Source organism: Podarcis cretensis (assembly GCF_951804945.1).
Source record: "Podarcis cretensis genome assembly, chromosome: 14".
Classification (NCBI taxonomy): domain Eukaryota; kingdom Metazoa; phylum Chordata; class Lepidosauria; order Squamata; family Lacertidae; genus Podarcis; species Podarcis cretensis.
Genome location: NC_137183.1, coordinates 35,408,436 through 35,428,282, shown reverse-complemented (window position 1 = coordinate 35,428,282; position 19,847 = coordinate 35,408,436). Strand labels below are relative to the sequence as shown.

Below are 19,847 nucleotides of genomic sequence, written 5' to 3'. Positions count from 1 at the left end.
AAAATGATGACAAGATAGCACATATACTTCAAAAGATGCTTCTTTGGAATTTTGTGGAAGTTAAGTACTTTGCAGATGAGCAAAATGTTTCATTGGTGCAATGAAGCTCAGAGGGTATAAACCATCAGGGACATCTTCGGTGCAAGTCCCTTTTGAAAGGTAGCTTCTGCAGAGATTCCTGGGGAAATCGCACTCTGAATTTCCAATAGGCAATATTCACATCAAACTACATTTCTGGAGGCAGTCTTGCTAATTACAACAATACCTACCAGAGAGGAGTCCTACTTTTTCTTCTACATCATAGGAGAGTAGTTGCATGTTGGATATAGTCTGAAGAACCAGCAAGAGAGAGAAAGCAAACCAGAAAACTAGATTTTCTGTGCTTACAAAAGAAAGAAAAAAGAAGAAAACCACATTTTTTTGTTGTTAAAGGAAAAATAAGGAAAAGAAAAGCAATAAGACAATAATAATCAAAAAATGGCAAGTAAAAAATGGTTGCCTATACTTCAAGCATATTAGAGAAAAGAAATGAGCAAAGTTTGAGAAAATGAGCTGGAATTTTAGGAACTGTGAACATCGGTGGTTTTATAGAACTTTCACTACATATTAATAAAACTCATTACCAGTAGATTCAGCCTATGCTTTGCATGCAGAGGGCCCCACGTTTAACCCCCTGCATCTCCAGGCAGGGTTGGGAGGGGGCCCTGCCTGAAACTTTGGAGAGCAACTGCCAATCAGTGTAAGCAACTCTGAGTCACATGGGCCAAAGGTCTGATTTTGTTTGAGAGTTTTCAAAGGGAGAGGCCCAGTTAACAGAAGATTGGAAGGAAACAGAGGAAGATCAGTATGAGGAAGTTTCCTGTGTCTCCTTGCTCAGGGGTAGAGCACATGCTTCCATGTGAAATAGTCCCAAGTTCAATCTCCAGGTAGAGGTGGGAAAGCATCATGCCTTGCCTCTTCCCTTTGACGACTGGGATGGGACATAAGCTTTAACATGGCAATAGAAGGCATTCTTGCTTTGGGCAAGCAAACAGGTGCTTCTCGGAGTGGGCAAACCTGTGAGGTGTGTTCATGTGAGAGCTGGCATCTTGGCTTACTCTCAGATGCATCCCCCAGGAATGACCAGTGGTGATGGCCCTTTAGGAGGTGCATAGCTCTGTTGGTGGAGCATGAGGTTCTTAATCTTAGAGTTGTGGGTTCAAGCCCACACTGAGCAAAAGATTCCTACATTGCAAGGCGTTGGACTAGGTAACCCTTGTGTTCCCTTCCAATTCTACAGTTTTTTTACTCTTTGAGGTGCCTGACTAGAAGCATTTGGTGTCACAGGGGTGGAACACCTCTTGGACAACCCAGTTAAGCCTTCTTTAGGATCCAGCCCCTGACCCACTTGATCACTTGCCCTGACAACTTTGACAGTTATTGAGGCACAAAGAGTACCTCCCCCAACTTGTTCAACCTGGATCATCTAGCACCAGCTCTCTGATATCTGCCCCCACCTATCTGGCATCCTCCCACCTCCATCCAAGACAGCTCCATGGGACTCGTGACACTGTATTTGATTCATTTCCATGATGGCTGCATTTTTAAATTATAATTTTGATTGGACTGTGGATGTTGATGTGTTGAATAATAACTTTATTCTGCTAGGAAACTGGTTTTGACACAAGAAAATGCTTCTGGGATGCTGGGATTTCACAGTGATACAAAGCAGGATTGCTGAAGTGCATATGAATATTCCAAAGGCTACAAAATAGAAACAGTTGTCTTTGACACATGGTGTGGATTTAAGCTAAATGGACAGCATCCATTGCCAGCAGGTACAGCAAATGACTTCAAAATTGAAGTCAATAGAATATGATTTCACTGCTTAGGGAGATCTTGTTTGAGCTGGCACAGCCAGTTTGAGTGGGGACTACCCACTATGTGCTTCCCTTGGATTGCAAATGTAGAAGCAGGGAGCATTTCCAAGGGGGAATTGCGGAGCAAGAGAGAGGGGCATTTTCAAATGCGTCACAAAATCAAAAGTAAATCCAGGGATTGCTTTGGCGGAGGTGGGTGGTTGGGTCATATGATAGATTTTGTAGGGAATGGTTGTCAGGTAGAAAAGGGGCAGAAATTTGATTCATTTCACATTTAAAGATAAACTGATTAAACTTGTGCTTTCTGAAAAACATGTGAACTGAAAGAGTCATCCTTTGAAATTCTCATTTTATATATAGTGTGTGTGTGTGTGTGTGTGTGTAAAAAGGCGTTTTGGTAGGAAAAGGGCCTTCTCAGTGGCTGCTCCCACACTTTGGAACTCCCTTCTTAGACAAGTTAGACTGGCTTCCTCCTCCTTGTCCTTCCACCAGCATGTGAAGACTTCCTAATTTTAACAGGCTTTTGGGAACTGACTGTTTTTAAGGAAAGGGCTTGGGTTGTGATGTTCTTTATGTTTTAATAGACCATATTCTATTAATATTTTTAATGATAGCTTTTTACATGCTTTTAGCTGTTTCTGTTTTATCTGTAAGCTGCCTTGAGTCCCCGTCAGACAAAAAAAGCAGGATATAAACAAACAACAGACAAATAAACAAATGCATTATAATAAAGTGTTCACATACTGGTGAAAATAGCATACAAAAATGTATTATATTACAGGAAATTCCTTTAAAATGTGTATATGTGTCAACACTGCATGCAAAAAATAGTTTTAGAATAAGTTCACACAAAAATGCAAGTAAATTTTCAAAAGGATTTTTTTCAAAATTAAAAAAAACACAAACTAAAATTAAGATTGAAAAAAAGAAAGAAAAGAAAAACAGAACAACTGAAAATTGACAGATTTGTCTATCCCTCTTGGCAGGAGGGAGTAAACACAGGAAAACTTCTTGCAAATGTTGCTCTTACTTTTGTCACTGTATTATCTTGTCAAGTACAGGGTTGGGAGTGTAGAAACTTGTTTCCCTTCCCTCTCATTCAGGACTGAATAACAGCACTTATTCATATGTTGCAGCAACCTTGATGAAGTGAAGCAGGCTGAGGTCTGTATGGAAGGCTGATTTGGAACTTTAGTGTCTTGAGTTTCCTTGGCAGAAAGACAGGGTACAAATGTTGGAACATAAGAGCATCAAAAGCACTTTGGGAGGGGGGAGAATATTACTCATGGTTGCACTGGCATTGTATATGAACCTCTTTCAGATATACTAGCTAGCTCATATAAGCAGAACAAAAGAGCCCTAGCTCCATTGTAGAGCATCTGCTTTGCATGCAGAAGGTCCTGGCATCAATGCCCAGCATCTCTGGGTAGATGGGGAGAAACTCCTGTCGGAAACCATGGTGAGTTGCTGTTGGTCTATGCAGATGCTACTGAGTTAGAAAGACCAGTGTCTAACTTGGTCTAATGCAGCTTTGTATGTTCCTTAAAGGTTGGTAAATGTTTGACCACAATGACCACCAGACCTTGTTGGCCTGCAACTGCCACCATCCCAGACCCATTCATTGTGCTTGCTGGAGCTGATGTGAGTTGTAGCTGAATAACTACATCGGCCATATCTGTAGTAGGGCACAAGAAGGCTTTGAACAAATTAAGAGAGCCCAGACACTTGGAAAGTCTGGGATAAACCTTGATATGATATCTATCTTCCCCCTTTCTAAAATGCTGTGTGGCAGCTGGTTGACCAAATTGGGTCATGGAGCACATGCTTACTAGAATGCCTTCCGTTGTCTGAGTGCCAAAGGCAGATAGGCAGTGTGGCATACCTGTGCATGACACATTTTAAATACTATGGTATAGCCAAACTGTGAGAAGTTAAAAATCAATGTGGCATTAACAACAGAAACCAAAAAGAACTCTGCAAATTTACCCAAGTGGTTTTGAGAACTTCTGAAAAGAATTGGGCTGGTATCCAAGCTCTAAAACGCCCTTTCTAACCTGAGTGATTTAAAATGCTTGTTATCTGGAAATCTTAAAACTAGCATGACTTATTAAATTCCAAGATGTCTGCAGAAGTTCATTAACAGTTAAAACATGACCCTCTTTTTAACACAACAGGTGACTTTGCACAGTAGGTGGCTTTTAAGCATATGCATTTATTGCACAATGAAAGCTTGCTTTTAGGTAAAGGCGTCATGCCTCTCTGAAACAGAAATACAGTGCAACTTGTGATAGCACATGTACTGCTAAAATAACTTATGAACCAGAAATTGAAAGGCTGTATTGTAAAGGTTATGCACAGGTGGCCAGAGCTGAAATTGTACAGTCAACCTTGAACTTCTCATTTACTGCTTTCTGTGGTCTACCAAATGTCGCATTTTATTCAGACATGATTATTGGATGAAAACATAAAGATTGAATTTTTTTTCTTTACCTCCCCCATTTAATTCATATACTTTTTAGGTGTGTGGGTAGTGAAGTTTGGGAGCTGAAAGATAGACTGATATTAAGATAATTTATTTTACTGAACAGACAAATACGGGGATGGTTAACTTGTGGCATTAATTAGGAATAGATGAATCTGTTGATTTCAGTTTCTCATTTCTGCAGTCGTAAGTTCAGTTTGCCACATTTTCACATGGCACTTGTTTCTTCAAAAAGGTGAAAACAAAAATGATAATGCATTTTCTTTCTGCAAGCAACATCTTCAAGCAGGTTGCTTTTCTGCATTCTATTTTCACTAACATACATATTTTGTATGCAGTTTTTTGGTTGGAAACCTGGATCAATCAGTATGGAAAAGCACTAGTTATGAAGGATAGCTGTGCTTCAGTTTGTGCATTGGTTTGAATTAGCTATGTTAAACCAGAGAAGGAGGATGCCTTCCAATGTTGTTGAAGTCAGTCTATCAACCCATGGTCAATAGTCAAGGATAATGGGAGTTGTTGTCCAGCAGCAGCTGGAGACCATATGTTCCCCACCCCTGAGTTAAACCAAGCAAATTTATCCCCCTTCCATAGCTTTTATACATTGTTGCTCAAACATTTGATACTTGGGGCACAGTTTCTTTTGTATTGACATTTGAGACATAGGAAGCTGCCTTATAGTGCGTCAGACCATTTGTCCACCTGGCTCACTATTCTGGCTGACAGTCATTTGAGGTCACAATGATGCCAGGCAGCTTTTATAACTCTGGACTTGTCTTGCAAGGTGCTTTGCAAGACCTGGCAATCAGAATCCTCTTTCAAAGTGCTAGCTTGTGGCATGCTTTGCTAGATCTTGCAGAGCCCTTTCAGTCAGCTGATTGTCAGTGCCCACAATTACCCCCTTTAGGGTGAATCAGATTTTTAGCTGACAACAGGTATGGGGCAGGTGGGTGTGGCCTAACCCAAATAGGGAAGGCTTATTATGTTAACCCCCCCCCCCCGCTATGGATGACATTGTGCGTAATTCAGCATGTGTTGTGGGGGAGGGGGCTACCTTGAGAGAATTCAAAAGTATGATCATTGTAGGGCTGAGTAACGAGTTCTAGCTCTAAAAGTCACATTGAAAAGTATGCCATAAATTGGATAGCTGCAGCTGATCTACATATTTAGTTTGCTTGTGATTGGCAGCATTTGAATTAACATAGTTTATGAACATGTTGCAGTTCACAACTCTTGGAGGGTACTTTGAAGGGTGGACTAATGAAGTCCAGGTGAACATTTCTGAATGCCACAAGCAAGGTTTTTCAGTTAGTTACATTTTGGGAAAAGGAGAGGGGGGAGTGTCTTCTTGATAGATCTTTTTAAGGACCTTGGAGGCTTGTAAAGTTGTCATAATCTTCAAATAGAGGGGAAAATCAGTGAAGCTACAGACTGCCATTGTGACTTTGATACAGGGAAATATACTAGAGCAGATTACAGTGGAGTCAGTTTATAAACATTCTGGTTGCAATGCCGTGATTAGTAGAAGTCAACATACGTTTGCCAAGAATATATAATGGCTGGCTAATCCAGTTAGTTGATTGTGAGAATGCTGTGGATGTAATTTACCTTTATTTTAATAACATTCTCCATGACTTTCGTTAGCAGACTGGTTAGATGCTATATGATAATGACATCAGATTAAGACCTAGTGTGCTCATTGGTGATTCCTCATCCAGCTGGAGAGAGAACAATTACTTTTATCTATTACACAAAGAAATCTCTAATATACAGATAACACAAAACTTCGAGGGATAGCTAAAACTTCAGAAGACAGGGATGAAATTTAGAATGACCTTGATAAAGTGGACTGGACTGAAACTAGTTCTGTGATGAATTCTGTCCCCCAACTTCTCAAACATTTTGAGAACTGGGCCCCTTTGTGAGGAAGAAGGGCAGGATAGAAATTTGATGAATCAAGTCTGCTAAATAAAATTTAGACAAGGAAAATAATAAAGATAGAAAGGATTAATTCCACCACACTTGTGATTTGATTGGGCCCCCTGTGTGGTCCATTTACCATTTGAGTGATTGAGGTTCAGGGAATGGCAATGAGATACTGGAGGAGTGACCTATTGTGTGCCTGCCCTTGAGATGGGGAGGCAGGCGTGTGTGGAACCCCCCTCCCATATAACCTTTGTGAAATAAAGTGCCAGTGTAGTTGGATTCTGTACATGGAATTGGGGTGCTGTTGTCCTTGCTTGGTCCTGCAACTCTTCACCCACACAGCAAGAGCTAAAACAACTTTCCAAAGCAGGAAGAAAAAAGTACTGGAGACAAGGAATTTGTGAATCTGTCAATTTTGGTTTCTTTCTGTTTCTTGCTTTTCCATGCCTAAGTCTTTACTATTCCACATCAGGTTTTTTTTAAGGGCTTGTGAAAATTCACCAGCATTTTAGTGCATATTTCTCCTAATCTGCATAGTTTTGCAAAATACTTTTATATGTTGTTTGCACTAATATATGCATTTTTGTACATATTGCTTGGCTGGAGAAGTGTGTCACAAAATTTGGAGGAGAGAGAATTTCAAAGGATTTATGTGCATTGGGTTGCTTTGGAAAGTTTAGATTGGATAGATTTCCCTTTAAATAAGAATTTCTTCTCCATCCCTCCTTGAGAGGCAGCTTACAAACCAGCATTTAAAATAAAAGATCAAAGCAATAAACAGGGCAAATAAAAGCAGCTCATGATTAATAGTAGATCTAATATTCAGATTTCCCTCATGCAAATCAAATTGAAAGAAAATGATGAAAGCTTTTCTGTTAATTATGACACTTGTGAAGATACATTACTAGAGTGGCTTTAATTTGCTTTGTTCTCATGTTTTTGTTTTTGTTTTTGTCCCCAGTGTTGCTTGGGAATTCTAGGAAACAAAAAATAAAGTGCAGTTTTGAAATTGGTTGTTAAAACCAGTGCAATTTTGAAAGGTTCAGCCCACCATCTTGATTCAAAATGGTGTCAAATTGCACCCAGGAAGGCATTGAAACAATCAGGCCTTTGAGCTGAAAGACCTGCTTTGACCACTACACCACACTGTCTTTTGTAGGTTACGGGATTTCAAGATTTTGTAAGCAACCTTCCAAACATTATCAATATGGCATAATGTAAATATATTAAATGTAAAAGTTCTAGTTTACCAGTATTGCAATTATTTTTGCAACAAGTTCATGCTAAGAAGTGATGGATAGAAACTTTGATACAGTTATAAAATGTGTCCTTGTGTTATGTATGAAAGAGTCACATGTCTGTTGCAGCTGTATTCCTCTGTATTGTGGTATAGAAAAGACCTTGGTGACTTAAACAAACAAACAAACAAAAAAATCCCCAGGTTCTGTGCTAGCACTGAATGTATGAACGCTTCTGTTTGATCATCCTGGTCTACTGAAGCACACACAGAGCCTTTAAAAAACAAACCAAAAATCCTGCAATTCTTGCCAATTGATGTGGGGGTGCAACTTAATCAATTCTAGGATTGTAAGAAAGGGTGTGGTGCCAACAGGTGCTGGATTTTAGAGCAGAATCTATGTGGCAAGGAGCACCTGTTGAACCCCAGTTCCATGGAGTATATATTTTATTTGCAAACATTCCTGTCAGTGAGGAGAAAGGCTCAGATGTTACATAGGGAGGGCCTCAAGGCCATTGTGCCCATGGGTGTCATGTTGGTGTTCTCAGCATTAAAATTATGTGCCTCACTTGTTTGGAGTGACTGAGTTCTGTATGCATGGCTATATTTGTGTGTGGTCTTCTGTACAGCTTTTCCAAACAAAACCAAAATGCCACACAGTTTTCCAGATGTTTTTAGAGTACTGCATCTCCCAACAGTCCCACCTAGTCTCAACCAGTCTAACACTAGAACCCCAATGAAACTTAGTGTTGGAACATTAAAGGCAGATAAAAGAAAGAGTTTCTTCATGCAGCACATGGTTAAACTATGGAACACGCTCCCTCATCAGGCAGTGATGCCCACCAACTTCAAAAGGATTAGGCAAATTCAAGGAGGGTGGGGCTATGTTCTACCCCCACTGTCAGAGGCAGTAATGCTTCTGAATGCTAGTTGCTGGAAATGACAGAAGGGTAGAGTGCTCTAATGCTTGGCTTGTGCTTGTGGGTTTCTCACAGGCATTTGGTTTGCCGCTCTGAGAACAGTATGCTGGGTAGGATGATCCAGCAGGCTGTCCTTACATTCTTATGCCAGGTTGGGGAAGACTGGCCCATGCATATATTTTTGTAGACTTGAAAACAAATGTCTATCCTCTCTGAATGCAAACAATGCAACCACAAATATTGTCAGTACTTTGATGTAGTCTGTTTTGCTATTTATAAGTTCAGAAAAAGTGTTTGTGTGTGTGTGTGTGAGTGTGTTTGATAGCATCATTCTAAATGCCATGCTCGTCATATAAAGCTTTTTACAAAACCATTTGCTTTCTAGATGTTTTAATGAAATGGAACATCTCCAGTTACATAATTGAACAATACAGAAACATTTTACATTTGAAGTCCCTAATTTTATTTTAGTCACATTGTGTGTGTGTGTGTGTGTGTGTGTGTGTGTGTGTTTAATGCATTTTGCTATTTAAAATGACTGGCTAAAATGACTGACTAAAGTGCCCTATCTTCAAACCTTGCAAAGAGCATCTACATAAAATTCCAGCTACCACATGGTGATAGCCATTTTACATTCATTGTAGCAGAATTGCTTGGAATGCTCCAGAGTGTGGTTTCAAGCTAACTGCATAGCAGGTACCCAGCAGAGGAGTTAATGTATCCTTTTGATCTTTCCCTGATACAAGATCTTCCTGTGCAGCACTCTCCTTTTCCACTGTTTACAATTCCAATTCCAAACATCTTTCAGAAATGACATTTTGAACATGGCGTTCTCCTGCCAAGAAAAGAAGATGGCGTATCATTCCCTTGGGGGTTCATATTTTGCCTTCCTTATTATTGAATAATCACGGAAGTTTCCCTACTGCTGCAATAATGACTCACCTGTGTACATATATGTGCACATGCCAGACGTAGCTTGTTTTTCAGCTATCTTTGTTTCAGCTCTTTAACCCTTGACCTCCTGCTTTCCCCCAGTCACTTAAATTTAGGAAAATGGTAGGAAACATCAGGTCTTGGGAAGATAGTCATATATAGCCCCCAGATACTGCTTTCTGGCACTTAGGATGCTCCTCAGGCCATGCCTGTCACAATCCCTCTTAAAACTCCTGTTGTCCGACTGGAATGTCCCCTTGAGCTGTGATAATGTTGCTTGCTTGCCTGGATTAAATATGTGTGTTTTTATTTAGAAATTTGATACTTTTGCATAGCCAAAATGTATGGATGTTTTATTTGAGATTCCTGCATTGCAAGGGGTCTGGCTGAGATGACCCTCAGAGTCCTTTCCAATTCTACAACTCTGTGATTCTATACAAATGTAAGTCACATCTATTGTTTCATTCAGTTTTGCTTCTGTCACCTGCTCAAAACAGGCATACAGCTCATTGGATATGGCCTTTTGGCTGAATAAGTCTATTTACTTCTCCCTTGTGGCTTGTCCTCTGTCAGTTCACCCAAGTTCTGCACTGCAACTCAGTTGTGTTTATAGACAGTAAACATGCTGGTGACTGTCTACTTGCATCCACTTGCAGGCTTGCCTGCACCTCCTTCTTGGCCTTCAGGTGCTTCTGGCCTTCAGGTGTCCCAGCAAAAGTGAGTATGTCTGCTGAGAGATAGACTTTTAGTGTTGTGGGAGAGACAGCACTATCCATATATCCCAACCTTCACCAGTCTGGTGCCCTCTGCATGTTTTGGATTACAATTTCTATCATCCCTGACCATTGATTATGTTGGCTGAGGCTGACTTGCAGTGGTTATCAGGCTGACTTGTAGTGGTTTCAGAGAGGAATCTTCCCAGCCCTAGATGGGAAGACTAGGGACCTTCTACCACTTAGCCATGACCCTCTATCATCTTAAAGCTACCTTAAGGTATGCCTCAATTTCATAGCAACCTCTGTGAAGTCCTTGGGTCTGGGATGGGTAACCTGTGGCCATCCAGCATTTGCTGAACTACAAATCCCAAAGAATTTCAAGATTTGTGGACCCTCCCCAACACCTTACACCTCCATCTTTAGCAATAGCAGCCTGCCCATATGGGGGCTTTGAATGCCATCTTCTGCAACATTATGTTCAGTTCATTATTTTTACTGTTAGCTCACTAAGTAAGCTGCAAAATAAAGGGTAAGGGTACTTGATATTTAGACCATATTGCCCATCCTCCTGCTGCAATCTGTCAATTCTGTTGTCACTCCCACTATGCAAGTTGCAAACAAAACAAAACATTATAAAAATGGAAGGAACATGTGCAGGTAGGTGCAAAGAAACTTGCTCTGTCATATGCCAGTTCATTCAGATCTTTTGGGTCTTCTTCCTCTGTGCCCGCCCCCCAAGAGTTTTTCCTAAGGCTACAAGAAACATCATACTTTACGCTTATTCCAACCACTTTTTGCAAACCAATGTACTGCAGTGTTTAAGACCTTGCTTGTTTCGTTCTCATGCTGGGTAAAATAGACTGCATACACACCATACATTTGAAACACACAACTTCCCACCCTAAAGAATCTCGGGAACTCTGTGTACCCTTTGTAAAGCTACAATTAAGAGACTACAGGTCCCAGGAGTCTTCGTGAGAATGCATGTGCTCTAAATGCGTGGTGTCTTTATGGCATATGTCCTTTGAGGACCAAACTACATGTTATGCTATTTTCACTTTAAAAAACAAACAAACAGAGGAAAGCATAAGAACCTAAGAACTACTCTGTTGGATCAGGCCAAAGGCTCATCTAGACCAGCATCCTGTTCTCACAGTGACCATCAGATGCCCCATTGGGAAGCCCATGTGCAACATCCCTCAGTTGTGATTCCTCAGAAACAGATTTTCAGAGGCTTCAGAGCCCTGCCAGTCCCTGACAATACCACCTTTATTTTCAGTAGCCAGTGGGCTGGTGTCAGTGATGCTTCTCCAAGGACTGGAGATTGCCTGGCTTACTGGCCGGTGGGCTGGGGCCAGCTGGGGGCTTGCAAATTGCCCCCGTTTCCTTGGATGCATCCCAACAGTGACATGGGTGGGGGCACCCTTGCCTTTCGAGCTTCCCAACACAATAAGTCACTGGTTCTTACAGAGGGTGAAGGGGAGTGAGGGATGAGGTGTGGGGAGGTCATCACAGAGCAGTGTGTGATGGTGAGACCAATCCAAGAACTCCTGCCACCATGAACCACACCAAGACCAGCTCCTAATGCCTCACTCCTCCCATCTCACTCCTGGCAAGCATCAGTGAACTGCTGCATTGGGAAGCCAGCAAGAGCAATGGTACTCAACTTGTGTTGCATCACCAGCTGCTACTGCTTATTTTGCAGTTTCTTAAGTTTGGCCAAAATAATGACCAAAACCTGGAGCTTGCATGGGTAAAATTATATTTTATTATGCAATATGCTGGTGTCTTCACCCACTGAAGCATCAAAGGCTTCTGCAAACCTCTTTTGATAGGTGATAATTCACAACCTAAGTGTACTTTTCAGAGTTAATTTATAGTATTTTAAAACCATTCTCAATCAATTTCTTCCCAGAAGCATTTTGAATTTTGAAGACTTTCATCTCAGACTCATAAGGGGCTGGGTGCCTGTGTGTCTTCAATTATATAAGCTGTCCTTCAGTTCCAGGACTTCCAATTTAAAGTGAAAAAAACCCCAAAGTATAATAGAAGTTGAAGAGGTAGGAAATTGGATCCAACTGGAGGCCTGGATCCAGAAGTGGCGAGACATTTGTGGGTCACTCTGAAAGGAGGGATGAAACCACTCACCTGATATCATATGGTCTTAAGCAGTCAGGCAACTGAAGGAATTGGCATCATTTTAAAAACACAAACAAACAAACAAACAAACAGAATTTTGACTGAAAAGGAAGAATTGAGAATGCACTTAGGGTCAGGCCAACTTTTAGGCCTAAGCCTGAAAATATTTGCTGAGAGAATGGGAGTATTTTCAGAATGTTTTCACCACACATGATGGCAGCAAATTCCTTTTTTAACTGCTCTGCACTGTGTGAAGAAGTGAATGTAATGACATATGCTGTTGAGGGCTACTAGCCATGGTGGCGTTTCTTTGGAGGCTGTAATGCTTCTGAATACCAGTTCCTGGAAACCAGATGAAGGGAGAGGGCTATTGTGCTTGGGTCCTGCTTGTAGGCTCCCCATAGCCATCTGGCAGGCAACTGTGAGAACAGGATGCTGGGCTAGATGGGTCATTGCCCTGATCCAGCTGATGACTTCTCTGTTCTTATGCCTTAAAGGACAACACAGCCTGGTGCCCTTGATTTGTTTTGGAGTTCAATTCCTATCAGCTGGGCTGGCTGGAGCTGATGAGAGTTGAAACATCTGGAGGGAACCAGGTTGGCAAAGATTGGGCTAATATATTTATTGCAGCAAAAGCTGTATTGGGTCAGAGCTCACTTTGTCAGATCTATGAAGTGCTCTCAATTGGCAAATACAAACCCACATGCAGGTAGAAAGAAGAGCTGAAGCTGTTAAATTGGAGTGAGTCCAGAAACCTCAGCAATCCACAAAAGGCGTGTCACCTTTCAGGCAAGAAGCTAACCCATTACCCTTCCTGCTGCCCTGCATCTTACGCAGCTTGCTTCAGCCCCTTCATCTCAAAGCTGGTCATGCTGGGCAGCTCTTTATTTGGCAAGTGTAAAATTATTCTGGGCTGCTCCTAAGATGAAACGAACTACCCCTCTGGAGAGTAGAAGTATATCCCAGTTCCATCAGAGGCGACAGGCACCATTCCCCTAACTCGGTATACATTGCAGATGCAAATGTTTTATATATTAGCGGTTTAAATTATTTATTAAAGCTGTCAACTGGCATGGGAGAAAATTGAAAGGGAATTCCGAATGAAATGTTATAAAATCACAGCTACATGCAATGATATTTCTGATTCAGCTGCTTTATAAAGTAGCACACAGATTCTGAACATGGCAGATGTGGTTCAGCACTTATCTCTCCATTGTGGTTTGCTACAATTAAAAACAAACAAACACAAAAAACAATTTTAAAAAAATATCAATAACAGAAATAATGGGGGTCCATACACCCCCACTCCCCCCACATACCCCCCCCCCCCACAAACACACATGATGAAAGCTAGGAGCAAAGAGGTGCCTCTTCAACATTTGCCAAAAATTGTGTAATGAAATTGCCAGATGCACCTCTGTGGGAACTTATGGGCCACCCCCTCCCAAGTTTCTGAGGGTGGTGGAACAGCCAGGAAGGTCCCCTGTTTCAAAACCAGGAAGGTTTGAAGGGAAGGAACATATGGTTGAACAAATCCGCATTGCTACTTGAATGAAAGTACACACTAGGGGTGCCAACTTGAATAAAAAATGGGGGGCAGGTGATCGACCACAGGACACAGCGTGCACACACCCACCATTTGAATGACAATGCTTATCAATTTTTGGGGGGAGGCCCCCTCAAATATTTTATTGGGGGGGTTGAAGTGACTTTGGCCCCTAGGAGTTGGCTCCTATGGTATACACTGTCTTCAGTCAAGCTGAAGGCATAAGAGAGGACCAGGGAGAAGAACATGCCAAAGATAGTTGGGGTGAGAGCACAGTCCTGTTTCACACTGCTCTTTATAGGTGTCACGAGTATGAGCCATCATAGTGAGTGGTGCCACACAAGATTCAATCATCTTGTGAAGCGTAGGTGGGCATCCTATATTGTTGAACAGTGTGAAGGGTCCTTTTTGGCTGACTCGGTCCAAGGCCTTTACCAGGACCATGAAGGCGATGTACAAGGGGCATCTCTGCTCATGGCATTTCTCCTGCAGCTGGCGCAGTGAGAGAATCATGTTGACTATGGACCTCTGAGCATTAATGCTGCATTGTGACTCAGGACAGACCTTGTCAGCAAGTGACTGTAACCTGTTGAGAACTACACAGGCAAAGGCTTTCCCCACAGTGCTCAGCAGAGAGATGCCACAGTAGTTGTTACAGTCATCGTGGTCACCTTTGTTCTTGTGTCATCGTGGTCACCTTTGTTCTTGTAGAGAACAATGCTGGAGTCACACAAGCCCTGTGGCGTGGATTCTGTTTCCCGACACTGCAAGAAGAGGCCATGGATTTAAGCCAGCTTTCCACATTTTGGGGGGCACCACTGCTCTCCTGGCTTCCAAACACCGTGTGCCACTAGCGATGACCAGTGAGAAAGCAGGGAGGCACCCATTCTCAGCCAAAACAGAATTAAAAAGGAACCCAGAAAAGGGAAAATAGAAAAGGCTGGGAGAGGAGGTAGGGAAGAGTTGGAAGGAGAGGGGTGACAAAAGTGAGGTGAGCTATATGATTAAGTGTAAAAAATCATGTTTCAAAGAGCTCTAAATGGTATTTAATTTGTGTAATCAAATGAGTCGTGTTTGTGAAAACACTTTTTATTTTTTTTTAATTGGGGAGGGAAGCTGTCAGTATATTGTAAGTGGATTACTGATTTTTAGGATGCATTGAAAACATAAAATAAAACCGCTTGTCTTGTTCTTTGCTGCATCCATTGCTTGGCCCCCACTGTGCGTGTGTAATATGCAGTATCTTTGTTCTGTAAAATTTATTTCTTAATCTGTATCTTGCAGTGCCCTGAATCATGGGCTTTGTGAAATGTGTAATTATGAATTTCCTTCCCTTTTGTTGTTTAAATTCTGTGCCATAAGTTTCCATTAAAGCACACATGAGGCACGACAGCTAAACTTAGAGTACCCAAAGCAAGCATAAAATGAATTGACAGCATGTGTTTCAACTTGTAAATTCAGGCGTGTAGAACGTGATATAGAAAGAAACACATTGATAAATGGGCCAAATGTACAGTTGCCACAGGAGCCATAACTTCTATCAGTAGCAATAATTTAATTGTTTAACATTGTTTGCCATAATTGACAAGAATTATCTGTAGTTCACTGGTTCTCAGTGTATATCTTTTGCCCTCTGAAGATTTGCTCTATAGTTTACATCTGGCAATGCAACACAGTATTTTTGACTCACTTGCAACTCTTGATCTTTTTTTATGAATCCCTGATGCCTTTTGAAACTGCTCTATTCCTTCTTTCCTTCCTGTTCGCTCCTCCTTGTTTCTTGCCATTCTGGTAGTTGTGTGTAGCACACTAAAGTCAGAAAGGAATTACTTTCCCTTGCTTTCAAGAACAGTATCTGTATCTGTCCATTTTACCACTACTAGTAATGTATACAAAAATAACACATCCAACCCACTGGGACATATTTCTGACTAGACTAGCGTAGGTTTGGAATTTCTAATATGAGGTAGCCATGATGAAAATTGAAGCAGAGTGGCCTTTATTACAGATCAGTTAATGCAGATGCAGAACATGACTCCACCCATCACTGTTCCCTGCAGTCCCTAACAGAAGGAATGTGGCCCCTGACAGGAAAAAAAAAGATGGGCCGCCCCTACTTCAATGTATGTGCTTTGATTCTAAATCTTGTGCTAGGCACCTTTGGGGGCTAAGATCAGCAGAGGTGGCCCTCTTGGTCTTTGAACCCTGGCACCCTAGGCACCTTTGGGGGCTAAGATCAGCAGAGGTGGCCCTCTTGGTCTTTGAACCCTGGTGACTGGAGAAGACAAAATCCCACCTGTTACCATGCTAAGTGATTAGAGACTGGGAAATGGATGGTCATTCCTTGATGTTTCAGTGGCTGGTGAATATGTGAAGAACCATATTCTAGATTTTGCATTAACAACTTTCCCTTTTAAGATTTTGGACTTTGGAAGAGGATTCCTTTATACAGCTTCTCACTCTTTCTGTGAATGATGGATCACTGGGTGAATAGCTTATTAAAAGGAGCTTCACAAAGCAACAGAAAGAGTGCTAGTGTGAATCATTGATTTGTTAGAGAATGCAAAGAGCCTGAGAGAGAATTAATGGTAGCCTTGATCCAATGTATTAATAATAGTGATCTGGTTTTCAGCAGGTACATTTTGAATGACATAAAAAATAGGGAGTTGAATAAACCCACTGCTATCGTATTCCTTCCCGATGGGAAATAGGGAGGGCCACAGCTTAGAGGTAGAGCATCTGCTCTGCATGCAGAAAGTCAATCATTGGAAACCTCCTGGTAGGGCTAGGAATGCCCTGAACTGAAAACCTGGAGAGCTGCTACCAGTCAGTGTTTTCCTAGATGCTGAGTCAACGAAAGCTGCTACCAGGAAAACACTCAAAATTGAGTGTGATATTGGAGGCCTACAAAGTGCAACATCTTGAAAAGTAAGTTGTTATCCTTAATTAAAACTTCCCTTCCCCTGAGAAGGACTATTATTATATTTCCTGTTTTTAACATTTCTTTCAGTGGCTTAACAACAAACAGAGTGTTCAGTGTTTTCTGTAATGCCCTAGGGACTATAATAAGGAGACCGGGACTGAGGAGATCTTTGAGACTTCTGCAGCTTCTGAGTGCTCCATCTGGCATTTATGTTTCCCTTTTGGTACGCCTGATTTGTGTATAAATGTTTTAACTATGCAAATATTACCTGTTAAGAACTTTTGTTTTCAGTATGCCAGCAGAGGTCACTGTGTTCATGTAATGCTCCATTCTTGAAATGTACATCATTTTGAACTTTATAGAAACTTCTTTTTAGTGCAGAAATATGTGTTTACTACTTGACAGCATAGTATAAAGCTATATATTTAGCATCTTAGACATATTTAATGGCGCGCAAGGATATTTGAAAAAATCAAGCTGTATTATTTAAGACTATTGGGGAATGTATGAAAACTGCTCTGACCCTTGCTCTTGTTTTCCTTTCCAAAGGGGGTATTCCAGGGCATGGGGGACAGTACCACAGAATGGGGATCTATGTTAGATCCTCAGTCCATTCATCTGACCTGCCAACCCAGCATAGAAAACTACTTTAAAGACTTGTTTTGCTTGTTCCAGGCTTAGGCAGAGCAGCTGTCTTGCTGCTGAATGGGGTTTGGATCTGGTGTTACTTAACACCAGCTTAATTTATGCTGGCTGGCTTTATGCTAACTTCTGGTGCATAGGATTCCTCCCTATATATGTAAGTATATGAAATCCATGTTTTAATTCATAGTTACTCCGTTCCCCGCTCTCAAAACATTGATTCCTGTAGAACCACACCTGAAAATTTGTGTGGGTGTGAATGAACTCTGGGACCTCCAGTGCTCACACTTAAATATATTAATTTTAATTTAAGCACCAGACCATGCACATAAAGATTCTAAAATAAGCATAAGCCATTCATATTGTAGTCCAGCCAGTTTGGAAACTCTTGTCATATATATTTTCAGCGAAAGATTTATGATAATGGTGTAGGAGCTGTCTATTCCAGTAAACAATTCTTTTTGTAAAAAAGAGACCTGAGCAGAAATTAGTTTTTAATCTCCTCCTCAAGATCCGTTTCCTTTCTTTTCTTTCTGATCTGTCAGTTTTAAAGAGCGTTTTTTAAAAGCTCTGCTTGTTATGAGCTGCTCCTTGCTTCTTCTTGTCTCAAGCAGTTTGCATGATTTCCTGATAAAAACTAGTATTGAGTCTCGCAAGTCGGCTATGAAAGATACTTATCTCATTGGAATAAAGGATCGTGTGGCATGCTGTGAATAGACTTTGTTTGGCTTGCTGATATTGTATTGATATTTTTAGCTCATTGTCAATGCTAGATGCAGATGTATTAATAGACACCCAAGTGCCAGATTCATCCTGGAATTGGCTTTGTTCTAAATTTGGGCTGCTTTTTCAAGGACAGCATCATACCAAAACAAACAGGTGGTTAAGGATGAGTGATTTCATGAGTCCCATGGAGACAAAAGAACATAAGAAGAGCTGGCTGAATCAGGCCATTCTAGTCCAGCATCTTGTTCTCACAGTGGCCAACCAGATGCATATGAGAAGCCCACAAGCAGGATTTGACCACAAGAACACTATTTCTTTATGTGGTTTCCAGAAACTGATATATAGAATCATTACTGCACCCAGCTGCAGAGGCAGATCATAGCCATCCTGGCTAGCAGTCTTCAATATCCCTCTACTCTATTAACCCTCCTTTAAAGTTATCTAGGCTGGTGCCAACACTTCCTCCTTTGGGGGCAAGTTCCATAGTTTAATGATGTGCTGTGTGCTGCTTCCTTTCTTGGAGGGCGGGCGGTGGGATTAGGATATAAGGGATGGGAGGAGTTGGAGCAGAACGATCTGTGGGGGATGGCCCAGTGGGCTGGGCTGGGATATGTCCAGGCCCTACAAGGCATCAGAGTTGTCCAGGGATGTTCCTCAGATGAAAAGAAGGACATCTATTACTCTTCCCCAACTGACACTCCTCAACCCCCCCTCCATTTTTGTGTCCCCACCCACACAGAGCATTTCCTATCGGAAGAAGCCATCACCACCAGACCAATCCACTGTCCTGAGAAAACCCCTCAATCCTATTTTTTTTTTTTTTTGTAGATTTACAAAAAGAAAAATACACACCAATAAATAAGTTTTAGAAAGGGGCAAGATGAGACACTGATGCACAGAGCATTATTTTTTTAAAATCAAGACTCCTTCCACTCCGCTCTGCTCTCCCGTTCTTCCCATCCAGGGCAGCCCTGCCCTCTGCCTACCCCTTAGACACGGTGCATTGCATGGGACTGGATCTTGGTGACTGCAGCCTCTACTCCTCCTTGCCTTCTCTTTAGCAGCCATTACTACAAGCTGCCCAAGGAAGGAGGCCGGCAGCAGCAGTCATGGAAAGGTCATGGAGAGGCAATGGGATGCTCCCTCACCACCATTGCTCAGAACAAGTGCTGCCTCACCCTCCTCCCTGAACCTGGCAGCAATGGCACTGGCAGAGGAAATAGAGCTATTCCAGGATCAAATCAGATGCTGGGATGGCTTTTGTAATTGCGTGGCAAGAACCCTCCCCCATGTGAAATTAAGACACTGGACACAGAATTAAGGTTAATGGGCATAAAAAGGCCACAACTTTATTGATTACAGAATTGGAAGGTATTGGCCTTAGGCATTGGCTCCTATCGACTACCCGGCATGGGGACCGGCGACGAAAACCGCTCAAAACTGCTCAGCTGAGTAGGGGCAAAGAGGGCGGTCCCTGGGCGGTCCCGGCCTTAAATAGGCCAGGACACGCCTCCCCGGTCTGCTGATTGGCGGGCCGGGTTGCCGACACGCCCGGGGATTCCCTAATCACGCGGGGGCAAGGACAGCTCCCGCGTGTGTAATGTGGGAGGGATTTCTTCCCGCAACCCCCTCTCCTCCCAGGTCAGAAATGGCTTTCCAGGACTGTTCCTTGAAAATCAGGACATTTGGAGGGTATCTGCTTGCTTGCCCAGTCAAAAAATGCATTCTGTTTGCCACACTAAAGCCATGCCTACCCCACTTCTTTCTAACAAGAGTCTAAGGGGTGTAATCAACATCT

The 19,847-nt window shown here is 42.0% G+C and overlaps 1 protein-coding gene and 1 long non-coding RNA gene across 21 annotated transcripts in view; both read left to right on the top strand.

Moving 5' to 3' along the window:
- The window catches only part of RBFOX1 (RNA binding fox-1 homolog 1), a 1,485,186-nt gene that overhangs the window by 493,292 nt on the left and 972,047 nt on the right, over positions 1 to 19,847 (top strand). The window lies entirely within an intron of this gene.
- On the top strand, positions 14,465 to 16,908 carry LOC307203562. The gene is made up of 3 exons (XR_013833293.1): positions 14,465 to 14,749; positions 16,391 to 16,686; positions 16,816 to 16,908. It is a non-coding gene; the product is annotated as an uncharacterized lncRNA (long non-coding RNA).